Genomic DNA, 17,157 nt, shown 5'->3' on the forward strand with positions numbered 1-17,157 from the left:
TGTCTGTGCCCTGCTGGTGTCCCTGAGGGGCCCTGGCGGTGCCCCAGCCCTGCTGGGCTGTGCACAGGAGCCGCTCCTGGCCAGAGCTGACTCTTTGCAGCGCTGCCCTTGCCAGGAGCTGCCTCTGGGCCAGGAGTCCGGCCCAGCTCAGCAGCACAGACACAGCACAGGGACTTTAATGACCCTCTGGGGCTTTGGTGCTCTTTGCATCAGAGCCAGTCCCTCAGAGTGTGCTCAAAGAACTTCTCAATAACTCAAACTGAGATTGAAAGACTGTATTTTCTTGTACTTTAATTGGATCCCTCTGAGGCACATAACGGACAAAGTGTCCCCAGGTTCCAGGTAGAGGAGAGAACTGGATGCAGTGATGATGGCTGGGGACAAGCAAGTGAAATGTGTTTCTGATGCTGAGCAAACCTGTGCCTCTGTCCCTGCAGGCTGTCGTCATCCCCCGGCTGCCCCTCCTGGCTGGCCCCTTCCTTTGCTGACAGCTCTGCCTCCTGCCTGCCCCTGCCTGCCCACACACAGCCTTGGGCTGCTCCAGGCTCCTGTTGGGGAATGTGTTGTACCACAGCCCTGTCCTGGCAGGGAAATTCCTTTCTCCTTATGTCCAGCCTGGGCCTCCCCAGCTGGCTTTGGCATTAATTCTTTCTTTCGCTGGCTGTTCTCTACTATGTGAAAAGGATCCAACATCTCTGAAAGCACCCTTCAATCCCTCCTAGGGCTCTCCTCTGCTGTACTCAGTCTCCGCCCCACTATGCACAGAGCTCCTGTGTCCCTATAGAGTGGTCAAGTGCTTGAGGCCAAGAATTCCTGGACAAGAGGGACAGTTTTTATTTTTATAGGAAGGAAACCAGAGAACCCCAGGGTTTGAAGGCAGATGAGAGGCGGTCACCAGAGACCAAGGCTAGCCAGACCTGTCTGTCTTCGCAGCTGTTGTCTGAAATCAGCCTTTGGATATATGGGGAGTTTTGAGGGTGGAATTCCATTTCAGCCATGGTTCCTGGACTGGAATGGCAGTTCTCCATAGGAAGGAGAAGGGTGGAGTCCCAGTGTTTCAAAGGCTGATTAGAGGCAGCCCCAAGGAGGCCAAGGCCAGCCAGACTTGTTGTCAGGGAAGAATGCTTGGACAGACAGAATTTGGGAGGCCAAACCCCGCTTTTGTCTATGGGCATCAGGACAAGAAGACAGTTCTTTTCCACATGAAGGAAAGTACAGAGCCCCAGTGTTTCAAAGGGAGATGAGAGCTGGCCCTCAGGAAGCCAAGGCAACCTGGACAGTCCTGGCAGCTTTTGTCTGGGAGCTATCCGTGGGTATAAGGAATTTTGAAGGTGGATTCTCAATTTTAGCCATGGATGCCCTGGACTTGAAAGACGTCTTTTTACAGGGGAAGAAAAGCACAGGCCCCCAGTGTTATGAAGGCAGATGAGAGGTGGCCCCCAAGAAGACAAGGCCAGGCAGAGCTGTCTGTCTTGGCAAGTTTCATATGGGAATAATCCTTGGATATAATCAAATCTGGAGGAGGAATCCCAATTTCGGCCATGAACACCTGGAGGATAAGGACAGTTCTTTCCCAAAGGAAGGAACACACAGAACTCCAGGGTTTCAGGAGAAGGTGAGAAGTGATCTTCAACATGCCAAGGTCAGTTGGACCAGTCAGGCAGCCCCCAGGAGGCCCAGCCAGCCAGACCTGTTCCGTGTTCTTGGATCCTTGGGGCCCTGCAGCATCACAACGACCCCTTGGTTCCATAAGGCCCTGTAGGATCAGAACAGATCTTTGTTTCCATGAGGCCCAGTGATATAACAATGGTCTCCATGGCTCCACTTTGGCACAATGGCCCCTTGCTTCCATGAGGCCTTGCAGCGTCAAAATGGTTTCCTTGTTTCCATGGAACTATGCAATGCCACAATGGCCCATTGGTACCATGAGGCCTCAGAGTCTCAAATTGGCCCCTTGGTTCAATTGGGCTCCTCAGGGTCCCAATGGCCCCTTGGCTCCACCAGGCCTGGATGTGTTACACTGGCCCCTTGCTTCCATGGGGGCCCACAGTGTCACAGTGGCCCCTTGGTTTCAGTGGGTCCTGAAGTGTTATAATGGACTCCATGGTTCTATGAGGCCCCACAATGTCACAATGGACTTTTGATTCAAAGAGCTTTTGTACTGCCAACAACAGCCAACAACAGTCTTTTTGGTTCCATGGTGTCACACTGGACCCTTGGTTTTATGGGGACTCACAGTGTCAGAAGGGTCTCCTTGGTTCCATGAGGCCCTGCACAGCCCCTTGATTCAACGAGGCCTCAATGTGTCATTATAGCCTCCAGGATTCCATGAGGCCCTGCAGTGTCACAAGGCACCTTTGGTTCCATGTGTTCCAGCACTGTTCCATGAATGCTTAGTTCCATGGGGCCCTGTAGTGTCACAATGGACTCCTAGATTCCATGGAGCCACACAGCGTGACAACAGCCCCTTGGCCTGACAAGATTCCATAGTGTCACAATGGTTCCTTGCTTCCATGAGGTCTTCTAGCGTCACAATGGCCCCTTGGTTCTGTGAGGCGTTGTGTTGTCACAACCCTCTCCACGATTCCATAAGGCCTTGCAGTGTCACAACAGACCATTGGTTTCACTGCGCCCCACAGTGTCTCTGTGTCCCCTTGGCTCCACAAGGCTCTGAAGTGCCACAAAGGCCCTTTGGTTTCACAAGGCCTCAAAGTGTGAAAATGGCCTTTATGGTTCCATGAGGCCCTGCTGTGTCACAATGGACCGTTGGTTCCATGAGGCCCCAGTGTCACAATGGTATCTCGGGTTCCATTGGACCCTTCATCCCATGGAGACCCACAGGGATCACTGTAGTTCCCTTGATTCCATGATGCCCTGCCACGCTATAATGGCCCCTCGGTTCCAGTGGGTCCCAAAGTGTCAGAACAGTCTCCATTGTTCCATGAGGCTTCTCAAAGTCACTGTGGTCCCCTTAGTTCCACAGGGCCCCACAGTGGAACAATGGACTCTTGGTTCCTTGAGGTTCCTCAGTCGCAATGGTCTCCTTGGATCAACAGTGTCACAGTGGCCCCTTGGCTCCATGTCACCAGGCTGAGTCACAATGGCCCATTGGTTCCAAGAGGTTTCTCAGATTCACAATGGTCTCCTTGGATCCGCAGTATCACAATGGACCATTGGTTCAATGTGGCCCCACTGTGCCAAAATGGATTTTGGTTCCATGGGGTTCCACTGTGTCATAATGGATCCTTTGTTCCATGAGTTTGCTCAGTGTCACAGCTGATTCCTTGGTTCTGTGAGGCCTCGCTGTCACCAAATCTCCAAAATATCAGAATAAGACTCATAAACACTAAATTGCTATTTAAGAGGGTATCATTGATTCAGGCCTGAGGTCTAGCGAGGGATAACTCCTAACCTTATGTGGGCATGTAATTCTACCAGTGTCACTAAATGTGTATTACTATTTACCCATTACCACAAAACCCACCCCAAGTTCCCAGTTTCAGTCCTTCTTTTTTCTGCCATTACATCCTTGAGCCAGATGTCTTCTTGTCTTCCAACCATCCTTGCTGGGAAAGCAGCCCCTGCATGCCTTGTTCTTGTGCTAAAAGTTCACAGGCACAGGAAAAATTGAATTAACCCTTTTGATATGACGCCCAAGGCTTTGTGTGGGCAGGCAGAGGCAGGAAGGAGGCAGAGCTGTCAGCAAACGAAGGGGCTCAGCCAGGTGGGGCAGCCGGGGGATGCCAACAGCCTCCAGGGACAGAGGCTCAGGGCAGGGACCCCATGGGACAGCATGGGCCTCACAGGGCACAGGGTTGGGCAGCAGCTGCAAGACAGCCCTGACAGAGCCAACTTGGGCAGCACTTTGACCATGGTTGCTGGGCCTGGGCCTGAGGCCATGAGGGGACAAGTGACCCTTGCAGGGCTGGGGCCTCATTGCCTCCTTGTCCCTGCTCAGCAGCCTGGCAGGGGCCGCCCCATGCTCCTGCCCTTGGCATTGCACATCCCCACATGCCAGTGCCCATCCCGGCAAGAGCCCTGAGCAAGGAGGGAGGGACAGGATCTGCCTGGCCAGGGGCTGGGGCTCAGGCCTTGGCCCTTTGCATTCCTGAAACACATCCAGGTGTGCTCAGCACCATAGACACCTTTGCCTTGTTTGTCCCCAGCTGCCATCACTGCCTGCAGTGTTCTGATCTCCCTGGAACCTGGGGACACTTTCTCAGTCCTGTCCCTCACAGGGATCTCTTTAAAGTACCAGAAACTTCAGTACAAGAAACTTCAGTGTTTCAATCTGACTTTGAGCTCTTGAGAAGTTTTTTGAGCACACTGTGAGGGACTGTCTCTGTCAAAGACCAAAAGAGCACCAAAGCCCCAGAGGGTCATTAAGTCCCTGTGCTGTGTCTGTGCTGCTGAGTAGGGCCGGGCTCCTGGCCCAGAGGCAGCTCCTGGCAAGGGCAGCGCTGCAGAGAGACAGCTCTGGCCAAGAGCAGCTCCTGTGCACAGCCCAGCAGGGCTGGGGCACTGCCAGGGCCCCTCAGGGACACCAGCAGGGCACAGACAGAGCTCACAGGGGTTTAGCACTGGCAGGGGCTGTGGGATGGCCCCGAGGGGGCTGTGTCACAGCAGCAGCTCTGTGGCTGTGTCGTAGAGCTAGAGAGCAGCTGGGATGTCAGAAAGAGGCTGTGTGACAGCACTGAGGGAGGTGTGACATCACAGAGCTAGCTGTGACATCATAGAAGGCGACTCTGTGACATCACAATGTGGATTGTGACATAGAGTATGATATCACAGAACAGCTGTGTGATGTCACAGAAGGCTGTCACATCACAGACATGACTGTGGCATCACAAGGTGACTGACATCACAAAGCTGCTCTGTGACATCACACAGCAGCTGAATGACATCATATGGAGGCTGTGTGACATAACAGAGTTGTTGTGTGACATCATAGGAGGCATTGTGACATCACAGGTAGCCTGTGACATCACAGGGGCTGTGTGGCATCACAGGAGCAGTGTGACATCACAGGAGCTGTGTGACATCAGAAGTGGCTATGTGACATTAAAGGTGGCTGTGTGACATCACAGGTGGCTGTGTGACATCTCAGGGGCTGTGTGACATCTCAGGAGCTGTGTGACATCACAGGGGCTGTGTGAGGTCACTGGAGAGGTCACTCTGCCCCGCCCCCCCTCACAGTTCCCCCCAGAGCAGTCCAACCCTGCTCATGCACAGTGGGGTCCCCTGTCCCCCCGGGTTGCCCTGCCCCCAGCGCTGCAGCCTCCCCCAGAGGATGTTCCACGAGATCGACCCCAGAGCCTGACATGGGGATGGGGGGCCAGGGCAGGGGGACAGGAACCCCCCAGCAGCGTCCCTGTGTCCCCCAGGGCCAGAGCCTGGGCCAGGGCTCCTTCACCCTGTTATGAACGAGGACTTGAGAGCACTGAAAAGATCCCCGGCAAGGGATCCGCAAAGACCAGATTTAATATTAAGGGACAGTAGCACAAAGTTCCTTGGCAAGAGTCCCTCTGCTCCTGACTGGACACTTCAGGCACACGAAGGAAACAAAGCAACAACAAAACCAAACAAAATCCAGGCAATCAAACCAGAAATGTACCGAAAACTGTCCATGTGTGTGTGTGTGTGTGTGTGTGTGTGTGTGACAAAAGGACAGTAAGGGCAAGGATAAAAGGAATACAACCCAAAAGGTTAGCAGAGGTCAAACATAAAAAGACTTAACTTAGACCATATGTGTACCTTAAATGTCACAATTTAGCAAAATAACAGCACTTAACAGTATTTAACCTAACTTAAAACCTATGACTTAGAAATTTAACAGAGGAATAACACTTAACAAAACTTAGCTAATAAATTAAACTTAAAAACTTAGCAAAAGAACAACTCTTATCAGCATTTAACTTTGCTTAGACCTCATGACTTAATTTCACTTACTGATACCTGGATATCTGACTGACTCTGCTATCCAGGGCACTCCAGCCCCTCAGAGAGCAGCATTTCTGCCACATTTCCCCAGCACAGGCACTCCTGTGTGCACACAGACACAAAGAGTCAGTGCAAGGCACCTGTGAAAAATTCCCCTGAGGGCAGGGAATGCTCCCTGTGGATCCTTTGGCATCTCCCCAGCAGGTGAAGGGTTGAGCCTGGAGGAGTGGGGGGATCGGCCCAGGCTCCGTCGTTGTTCAGGATCCCCGAGTGCAGCAAACAGGAGAGTTCCCGGCTGGGAGAGGCCCCACTCAGAGGGAGTTGCTGGCCCAGGAGAGTTCCAAGGGCTCCTTTTGGAGCGCTGTGTGCAGGGCCCCAAGAGAGGGGCTTCAGTCCCAGCAATGGTTCATCCTGGCCGCACTTGGCATCAGCAGCTTTCTTTGGCACTGTGAGAACAGGGATGTTGTGCCACTGAGGGAACAAAAACAGTTCCCAGGGCTGCTCCAAAAGGAACCAGGAGCTGGTTGGGTAGCAGCAGTGCCTGGAGCAGACAGTGTTTGTGATGAGCTGCAGAGGAGCTGAGCCCAGGGGCTGTTGGCCAAGGCCGAGGCCCAAGGAGCATTTCTCAGCTGGCAGGGCAGCCTGAGAAGGGGAGGGGGGAATGGAGCAGCACAGGGGCCATGGAACCAAGGGACCATTGTGACACTGTGGGGCTCTGTGAGACCAAGGGACCATTGTGACACTGTGGGGCCCTGTGAGAGCAAGGGACCATTGTGACACTGTGGCGTCTTGTGAGACCAAGGCACCATTGTGACTCTATGGGGCCCTGTGACACCAAGGGACCAGTGTGACACTGTGGGGCCTCATGGAACAGTGGAGACCATTGTGACACTACGAGGCTCCATGGAATAAGCAAAGCATTGTGACACTGTGGGATGCCATAGAACTATGGAGACCATTGTGACACTGTGGGGCCTCAAGAAACCAAGAGGCGTTTGTGACACTGCTGGGCTGCATGGAACCAAGGGGCCATGTGGGAATCCACAAAATTAGAGGCTTTTGGAAAAGCTGCAAAAGGCAGGGCTCAGATACAGTAGAACTGTGATTAGAGCTAAGCAGCAGCCGTGAGATAGGTCAGCAGAAAAATTATTTAAACTGTAGAAAAGCAAGGACAAATAGAACAATGATCTGTGTATTAACGCTTGTCTAGAATAACTCTCTAAGCTGCAGAAAAGTTTATCTAGGAAGGTTGAAGCTTAATAATAGAGCTCTGTACGTTGTGTTTTAAGGCTTACACGTAGGTATTGTATTCAAAACAAGCAAGTATTGTTTTAACCAAAGGTACGTGTGCTTATAGTGATTGGATAGAACTACTGTCAATATGATTTTGCTTTGTGTGATGGGTCAAATAACTTATAAAGTAAGTTGTAACATTAATTTCTTGGTCTCCTGCCTGGGATGTGAGCTGCTGGCATTTTCCCATTGTCACAATCATGTAATGAGACTGATGCTGAAAAATAAAACAGCTCAAGGCACGGTCCACAGGAGCCCCATCCTGTTTGTGATTTGTACATAGAGCCCCGGCCAGTGTCAGAGCCATTGTGAAATTGTGAGGTCTTCTGTCATCAATGGTCCGTTGTGGCACTGTGGAGCCAAAGGAGACCATTGTGACACCACAAACCCCTAGGGCCCAAAGGTCCATTTTGACATTGCAGGGCTCACGGAACAGAGGAGTGACGTGACATTATGGGGCCTGTGGAACCACAAAGACCATTGTGACACTGCAAGGCCTCATGGAATAGTTGGGACCATTGTGACCCTGTGGGACCTTCAGGAACCTGGGGCCATTGTGACACTGTGGGACCCCACGGAACCAAGACACCCTTGTGACACGTCAGGGCCCCTTAAAACCAAAGGAACACAGAACAGCTCTGGCTGGTTTGGCCTCCCGTGGGCCACCTGACTGGTGCAGCTGACCTTGGCATGTTGAGGGTCTCTTCGCATCTGCTATAGAAACACCGGGGCTCTGTGCTTTCCTTCCTATGGAAAAGAACTCTCCTTCTCCTCCAGGCACCCATGGCCAGAACTGGGATTTCACCACCAAATTTCCTTATATCCAGGGATTGTTCCCACAGCAATATTGCCAGGACAAATCTGTCTGGCAGTGGTTTCACAAGGGTCACCTCTCACCTGTCCCCAAAACCCTGGGAAAGGCTCTGTGCTTTCCTTCCTGTGGAAAGGAACTGTCCTTCTCGGCCAGGTGCCCATGGCCAAATTTGGGTTCCAACTCCAACACTGCCTATTGTGACAAACTGCAGGAAATTGTTGGGTCAAAACATTTCATGTGTGGGGGAGGAAGGGGCAGGTCCAGCTTTGCCCTGCCCTGGAACCCCAGCACTGCCCTGCCCTGGAACCCCAATGCCCCCAGAGCCTCCCTCCCAGCCCAGCAGTGTCTGCCAGTCCCTGGCACAGCACAGGCAATGCTCCACAGCCACCTCTGCAGCCCCAGCCCAGCTCCTGAGGGACCAAATGAGCCCAAGGCCCACCTTGGGGAAGGGCCCAGGAAGACCAAGGGGTATTGAAGGCTGACCACAAGGCAAGCACACATCTTGACCCTACCTCCTCTTGGAATTTCCATTTCAACAGTGCTGGAATCCAGGAGTTGGTAGCTCTCTGTGTGCTCCTCTGTACCTTTTATGTCTTTGTCTCTTTCTAATTCCCTGTTCTTGCAAATTTTGATTAACATTACGCTGAACAGGCTTGTAGTTTGTGAAGCTGAATGGGCCAAGGTAATGCTTTGAGAAGGGTTTTCTGTTGATTGAATGCTGTATTAAACCTTTCACCAAAGTTTTTCTGCTTTTCTAAAGTTTGTAATAAAGACTGTTTAGTTGTTTTGACCTCCTAAGAATCTCTTGTTGGTATTTCTCCGGTACATCCAACTCAGAGTACACAATAATTGTAATCCCTTTTAAATGTCTAATTGAGGGAGTTTTTTGGGGAATGGCAGTCAGGGCTTGTGTGTCCTGCTTGGCACAGCCCAGGCAGGGCTTTCCCAGCCACATTCCACACTCCATTTCCCACCTGGAGCCGCTGCTGCCTCTGAGTTGTGCTGCCCCAGCCCCAGGGACGCTCTCCTTGTCTGCCCATTCCCCCACGGTCTCTGGGCAGGGATGGCCTCAGTGGGGGCTGCTGACATCCTCAGCACCTTGGAGGCTGCTGCTGAATTTTCCTGCTGTAGAGGCTTGTTCAGCCTTCAGCTCTTCAGTGCAGGAATTCAGTCTCCCAGGGTTCATTGACATTCAGAACACCTTAACAAGCCAAGCTCCTGGGAATAATTTGATTTAAGTGCTCAAATCTTTTGTGGTTGATTAGTCAGATTTCAGAAGCCTATTCAATGTGAATACCCTGAGATTAAAAAGACAGCGAGAAAATATTTTTTAGGTCCTGTAATTTTTTTTCCACCAGTAATTCATTGATATGTGCAATCTCCAATTGACACTGAATCCAAGGTCCTCCTCATGCCCTTTGAATGGATATGAAAATCAAGACCCTCCATGTCTGACAATCAATCAGACTCTGTCCCTACCCCCACCCCACCATTTCTCCCATCCAAGCCCTGGCACTCAGAGCAGCCTTGTGCAAATCTGAGCTGCCTCCAGCCCACACTGGACCTAGCCAACAGACCAAAGTTGAACAGGATATAATTTAATAACAATCACACAATTAAAATAACAATCACACAATTACAAACTCTTCCCTGAGCCATGTGCAATGTCCCAGCAGTGTCTAATGAGTCCACCCTCCACAAATGATTTCCATACTAAAATTTATTTCACACAAACGTGGTTCTGTGATAGATATAAACACAATTACGTTCTTGTATCAGGATTCTTGTCCTGGAGTGAGGACAGAACAGCTTGAACAATTCCTGATTTGCAAAGCTGTCAGTGGTGGATGGAGAAGGGAGGTGAGGCTGCTTTTGGTGTTGAGGAAATGCTGAAACCAGCCTGACTCATTTCATCTCCTCCTGTCCTGGCTGATCTCCCCTCTTTCCCCTTCCACCCATTGGCTTTTGTCTCCCCCCAGCCCCCTGTGAAGAGCCTGGCTCTGTGTTCTCCATCCCCTCCTTGCTGGCACTGCCAGGCTGGCATGAGGAGCCCCTCAGCCTTCCCTGCTCCAGGCTGGACCAGCCCAGCTCCCTCAGCCTCTGTTCACAGCTCTGGTCAAAATTGGTACTTATTGGTATTTCTCCCAAATTCCCTACAGGCAAGGGTTTGTCCCGGACAAAAGCTGCAAGGACAGACAGGCCTGGCTCAATTTAGCCTCTGGTGGTCACCTCCAGTCTGCCCTGGAAACACTGGGGCTCTGTCCTTTCCTTCCTGAGGGAAAGAACTGGCCTCATCCAGGTGCTCATGGGCTGAAATTGGGATTCTTCCCCCAAAATCCCGTATATCTGGGATACAGAATATTTATATATGAGATACAAGATATTTATTCTGTTGCTCCCAGATGAAACCTGCCAGGACAGAGAGATCTGGCTGGTCTCAGCCTCTACTGGCTGCTGTTTATCAGCTCCTGGAAGACTGGGGCTCCATGCTTTACTTCCTGCTTTCCTTCCTGTGGAACCATGATGACACTTCAGGGCCTCATGGATCCAAGGGACCATTGTGACACTGTGTGGCCTCATGGAACCAAGGACATCATTGTGACTCTGTTGGGCTGCATGGTCCCAAGAGGCCAGTGTGAAGCAGCAGGGATCTGTGGAGCCAACAGGCCATTGCTGCATTTCAGGGCCCCGTGGTGCCAAAGGGCCGCTGTGATCCTGCAGGGCACCGTGGATCCATGGAGATCATTGTGGCATTGCAAGGCCCCATGGAATCATGGAGAGTGTGGTGACACTGTGGGGTCACACAAAACCAAAGGGCTTCTGTGACCCTGCAGGGCCTCATGGAAGCACGGGGCCATTGTGACACTGCAGAAACAAGGAGAACATTGAGATACAGCAGAGCACCATGAAACCAAGGCAACATGGAACAGGTCTGGCTGGCTTGGCTACCCAGGGCTCACTTGAGAGGTCCAGCTGATCTTGGAATGTTGAGGGCTGCCTCTCATCAGCCCCTAGAGAACTGGCACCCAGTGCTTTCCTTCCTATGGAAAATAACGATTTGTCCTTCCAGGTGCCCACAGTCAAAATTGATACTCCTCTCGAAAATTCCCTGTATGCAAGGGTTCTCCCAGACAAAAGCTGCCAGGACAGAGAGCACTGGCTGGCCTTGGCCTCTGGTGGTTACGTCTCATCTCAAGGAAACCCTGAGGAAAGTATATGAACAGGTTTGACTGCTGGGACATCAATGAGTCTCACGCTCTTAAAAACTCAGATGCTCTTCTGATTATGAGGCTTTTCTTTCTTATTGTGTATTATGTGTGAAGTATTGTTTTCAGGTTAAAATATTATTCTTATCATTTTACCCGAGTTACCTGAAACAAAACAGCTCATCTACATATGACTCCAGGGAACCTGTATAAGCAAACACAAGAAAAAATCCAGCAGGAATTATTTGTCCCTGCTCCCATCTATCACATCTCTGGAGATGGAGATGCAGCCCCAGCACTTGGCAGGGCTCAGGGGTCCACAAGCTCAGCTCCCACACAGAGAACTTGTGGACTCTGGGCTGCTCTTCTTGGTCTCTGCACACTCAGCCAAGCTGAGATGGACACTGATGGTTTCTTGGCCAGGCTCTCTGAGACCAGCCCAGCTCCCTGCAAGCTCTGCCAGCTGCCCTGAGCTCTGGGCAGCACCAAGGGCCTCTCCCCAGCCCAGCCCAGCCCAGCCCAGCCGTCTCTGGCCCCACAGCTCAGCTCAGGCCAGGCTGCTCTGGCCACTGCCCCACGGCCTCAGCCCCTGGCAAGGGCACAGCAGCAGCTGCAGCTGCCACAGGACTCAGCCCCAGCCATGGGGGAAGGATCTTGGCCAAGGCCAAAGGAGGCTCCCTGGGTGCCCTGCTCCCCTTGGGCTGAGGTGCTGAGAGCTCTGCAGCCCCTGCTGCCATCCCATCTGCCCAGGGCAGCACGAGAGCCGCGGCCTTGGGGCCCTCAAGAGCTGCTCCTGCTCCAGGCCCAGGGCCCATCCCAGAGCTGGGGCAGCCACAAGGCTGTGCCCATTTCTGTTCATTGCTGCTCTAATGGGGATGGATCCTCAGCCACTTGGATGTTGCTGATGAATTTTCCTACTCCAGAGGCCACATCTTTCTTGAGGTCTTCAGTTCAGGAATTCAGTGAGAAAAGCTCATAAACATTTGTTCAAAACACTTGAACAAGACAAGCCCCTGAGAATAATTTAAATTTTCAATTCTTCTGTGATTATTCAGACACATTCAGGAAATGTATTCAAAGTGAATATATTGTAATGGAAAAAAAAAATGCAGAGGGAACAGTTTTGTCTTGTTGTCTTTTCCTTTTTATAGACTGATATCATCAATGTCCAATCTCTATTTACCTCCAGCATCTTCTGATGCAGTCTGAACAGATATGAAAATCAAAACCCTCCATGGCTGACAATCAAGAACACTTTTTCCCCATCCCCTCCCCCCCTTTCCCTCACCCAACCCCTGGCACTCCTATGGATCAGGAATGGTGTGGTCAGCAGGAGCAGGGCAGTGATTCCTCCCCTGTGCTCAGTACTGGTTGGGCAGCAGCTCGAGTGCTGTTTACAGTTCTGGGCCCCTCAATTTCGGAAGGACATGGAGGGGCTGGGGCGTGTCCAAAGAAGGGCAACAAGGCTGATGAGGGGTCTGGAGCATGAGTCCCGGAAGAGCTGCTGAGGGAGCTGGAGTTGTTTATCCTGGAGAAGAGGAGACTCAGGGGAGACCTCATCACTCTCTACAACACCCTGACAGGAGGGTGCAGCCAGGTGGGGGTCAGGCTCTTTTCCCAGAGAACAGTGACAGGACAAGAGGACACAGCCTTATGCTGCACTTCAGGATGTTTAGGCTGGACATTAGGAAATACTCTTGACAGAAAGGATGATGGGGCATTGGAATGGGCTGCCCAGGGAGGTGGGTGAGTCACCGTTCCTGGAAGTGTTTAAGGAAAGACTGGATGTGGCACTGAGTGCCATGGTCTGGGTCACAAGGTGGTGTTGGGTCACAGGTTGGACTTGATGCTCTCCAAGGCCTTTGCCAACCTGGTGGATTCTCTGATGATTGTGACAGTGCAGGGCCTGGGGAAGCCAGGGGCTATTGTGACACGGAGGGACCTGGTGGCACTAAGAGGACCATGATGACAGTGTGTAGGACACGGCAACACAGAGCCACGGGGCCATTGTGACACTTTGGGGCTGAATGGAAGCAAGGAGTCCATGGTGACAGTCTAGGTCCTAGTGCAACCACAGAGGCCACTGTGACACTGCAGAGCCTTGTGGAACCATGCACAGCATTGTGACAGAGCAGGGTCTGGTGTCATGATGGGGCCATCGTGACACTGCAGGGCCCCATGGAACCAAGGGGCCAGTGCAGCTCCTCAGGGGCTCCCGGAATGAAGGAAACCTGTTGGACACCGTGGTGGCCCTTGGGACCAAGAAGCCATTGTGACATGGTGGAACCAAGGAGAGCATTGCTGCTCTACCAGACCTCATGGAACCAAGGATCCATTGTGACCCTGCAGGGCCCAAGGATCCAAGGGACTTTGTGATACCAAAGGGTCCCATGGCACCAAAGGGACAATGTGAAACTGGGAGGCCTCATGGAATCATGGAGACCATTGTGACACTCTGGGGCCTTATGGAAGCTTGGTGACACCAAGTTGTCTGAGAGTGTTGATCTGCTAGATGGTAGGAGGGCTCTGCACAGAGCCCTGAACAGGCTGGATCCAGGGCCCAAATCCAACAAGGTGAGGTTGAACAAGAACAAGTGCTTGGTCCTGCACTTTGGCCACAACAACCCCTGCAGCACTACAGGCTGGGGACCGAGGGGCTGGACAGCAGCCAGGCAGAAAGGGACCTGCAGTGAATGATAGACAGCAGGCTGGACAGGAGCCAGCAGTGTGCCCAGGTGGCCAAGAAGGCCAATGGCTCCTGGCCCATCTCAGGAATGGTGTGGCCAGCAGGAGCAGGGCAGGGATTCTTCCCCTGTGCTGGGCCCTGGTTCGGCATGACCTCGAGTGCTGTGTCCAGTTTTGGGCCCACCAATTTAGGAAGTGCATGGAGGGGCTGGAGCATGTCCAAAGAAGGGCAACAAGGATGGGGAGGGGTGAGGAACACAAGAGCTGTGAGGAGCAGCTGAGGGAGCTGGGGTTGTTTCTCCTGGAGAAGAGGAGGCTCAGGGCAGACCAGGCAGTGTGAGGGTACAGGTTGGACTCGGCGATTTCCAAGGTGTTTTCCAACCCTGTTGATTCTGTGATTCTCTGAAACCACATTTGGAGCAGTTGCAGGATGAGCCCTGGGCCTCTGCTTCAGAAGCTCCAGCAGCCCAGGTCCCTCAGCTTCTCCTGCCAGCCCCAAAGCCCATCCTGTCAGTCCTGCAGAGCCTCTGCAGCTCCTCCTCACTGCCCAGAACAGGGAGCTGCAGAGCCAGACACAGCAGCCCAGATGTGCCCCCCTGGCCTGGGGTGTCTCTGGCAAGGGAGCAGCACCAGGCACTGCAGAAGCCTGCAGACAATTCCTGCAGCACTTGTAGGATGATCCTGATGCCCAAGGGATGTTCCCATGGGGCCAAGTCAGGAACTGCAATGGGGAGCGGGGCCACAGTGGAAAGAGTAAACAGGGATGGGCTGTTTGCAGGGGTGGGAACAGGGGTGGGAAACAGGAAGAAATTTGTATAAGGAAGAGTAAAGAAAGCAAAGGTGGAGCCAAGGAAATGCTGAGGGCAGTTTGGGGGTGGCTGCCAGGCAGCCCTGGCTCTGAGCAACAGCACCTGCAGTGGGACAGGAAAATCCCAGCTGATGGGAACAAACTTTCTGGCTGACTGCAGATGCCAGGACAAAGTTGACTGGTTTCCCTGGTGTCCCCCAGCCCTTGCTGGCCCCAGGGGCTGATGGCATTTGTGCTCCCTCAGGTTCATGTCCCCACAGCAACAGCATGGGGGTGCTCACCCTGCTGTGTGCAATGCAAACAGGGGCTGCTGAGCCAGTGCTGCCGTGTCTGTGCCTGCATGGATGGGGCACCACTGTGAGCTGGGGAGAGGCCAGGGCTGCAGAGGGGGGATGTTGTTGGCAGCTCCATGAGGATGCTCTGGGACGCTGCCCTGGGCTGTCCAGCGCACTGGGGATGGATCAGCCCCTGCTCTGCTGCTTCTTCCCATCTCCCCCAGGGCCCTTGCAGAGCCCCAGCCATGCTGTTTGCCCCCAGCCTGCCCACGGCCAGCCTGGGCTGCTCACGGCGCTTTTCTGTGCTGAGAATTGGCTAGGGCATGTTCTTGAGAGAGCCTGGGCAAGGAGCCTGGAGCCCCCAGGCCCTGGGCTGAGGCGTCAGCGCTGCCCCAGCAGTGCCCATGGCCTGTCCCTGCTGCAGCCCCTGCACTGCCACCCCCAGGGCTGTGCCCAGCCCTGAGAGCACTCAGGCCCTACAGCAACACCAGGGCCACCAGGGCAGCGGGGCAGGGCCCTGGCAGCAGCACTGGCAACACCAAGTGCTGCTGCTGCTGGGTACAGCTGCTCGGCCAGCCCTGATCTGCCCCCAGCTCTGCACACAGACATTGCTGCTGCAGCTCCAGAGAAGGCAACAAAAGGGCATCTCTGCAGAAAACTCTGCTGGGACATCATTTGGTTCCTTTAAAGGCACCAAGAGTGCAGCCCCTCATTGACACAGTCACAGGGAAGATGGAGAGAAGCAAAGTGAAAAACGGGACAAACATTAACATTTCTATGTGGACAAGATAAAAAAAAAAAAACAAAACAAAGGAAAAAAACTAACCAAACCCACAAGAAGTTTTAAATATTAATTTTATTACAAGTAATTTGCCGAAATTGGCTAGCAGTTTAATATTTATGAAGCCATCCAGTCATCAGTGTCCTCACTGCAGCCTTGAGCTCCTGGTTCCTCAGGCTGTAGATGAGGGGATTCAGGGCTGGAGGCACCACTGAGTACAGAACTGACAGGGCCATATCCAGGGATGGGGAGGAGAAGGAAGGGGGCTTAAGGTGAGCAAATGTGCCAGTGCTGAGGAACAGTGAGACCACGGCGAGGTGAGGGAGGCAGGTGGAAAAGGCTTTGTGCCGTCCCTGCTCAGAGGGGATCCTGAGTACAGCCCTGAAGATCTGTACATAGGAGAAAACAATGAACACAAAACAGGCTAATGCTAAAAGGGAACTGACAGTCATGTGCCCCAGTACCCTGAGTTTGGAGTGTGAGCAGGAGAGCTTGAGGATCTGAGGAATTTCACAGAAGAACTGGCCCAGGGCATTGCCATGGCACAGGGGCAGGGAAAATGTATTGGCCGTGAGCATGAGAGCATTGAGAAAGGTACTGGCCCAGGCAGCTGCTGCCATGTGGGCACAAGCTCTGGTGCCCAGGAGGGTCCCGTAGTGCAGGGGTTTGCAGATGGACACGTAGCGGTCGTAGCACATGACGGTCAGGAGATAAAACTCTGCTGAGATGAAGAAGAGAAAGAAAAAGAGCTGTGCAGCACATCCTGTGTAGGAGATGTTCCTGGTGTCCCAGAGGGAATTGTGCATGGCTTTGGGGACAGTGGTGCAGATGGAGCCCAGGTCAGCGAGGGCTAGGTTGAGCAGGAAGAAGAACATGGGCGTGTGCAGGTGGTGGCCGCAGGCTACAGCGCTGATGATGAGGCCGTAGCCCAGGAGGGCAGCCAGGGAGATGCCCAGCAAGAGGCAGAAGTGCAGGAGCTGCAGCTGCCGCGTGTCTGCCAATGCCAGCAGGAGGAAGTGCCTGATGGAGCTGCTGTTGGACATTTCTTCTGTCTTAGCATGGGCTTCTGTAAAAAAAGTAATCATGGAATAGCTGGGTTTGGGGACGACTTTAAATATCCCAGCATAGCCTGGGGGCACTTTCCCCCGACTGCCTGCCCAGGGCTCTGCTGCCTGGAGCTGTCCCTGCCAGCAGCTGCTTCCCTGTGCCCAGGGCTGGTCCCTGCCAGTGTTGCCAGAGCCCAGCCCAGCCCTGGGGGCTCAGCTCTGCCCTGCAGACCCCTCCCAGCTCTGGCACTGCCCAGGGGCAGCTCTGGCTCTACAGGCTCTGATGGAAATGTCAGAGCAACCCTAAGA

This window comes from Melospiza melodia, unplaced genomic scaffold (genome assembly GCF_035770615.1).
Source record: "Melospiza melodia melodia isolate bMelMel2 unplaced genomic scaffold, bMelMel2.pri scaffold_70, whole genome shotgun sequence".
Classification (NCBI taxonomy): domain Eukaryota; kingdom Metazoa; phylum Chordata; class Aves; order Passeriformes; family Passerellidae; genus Melospiza; species Melospiza melodia.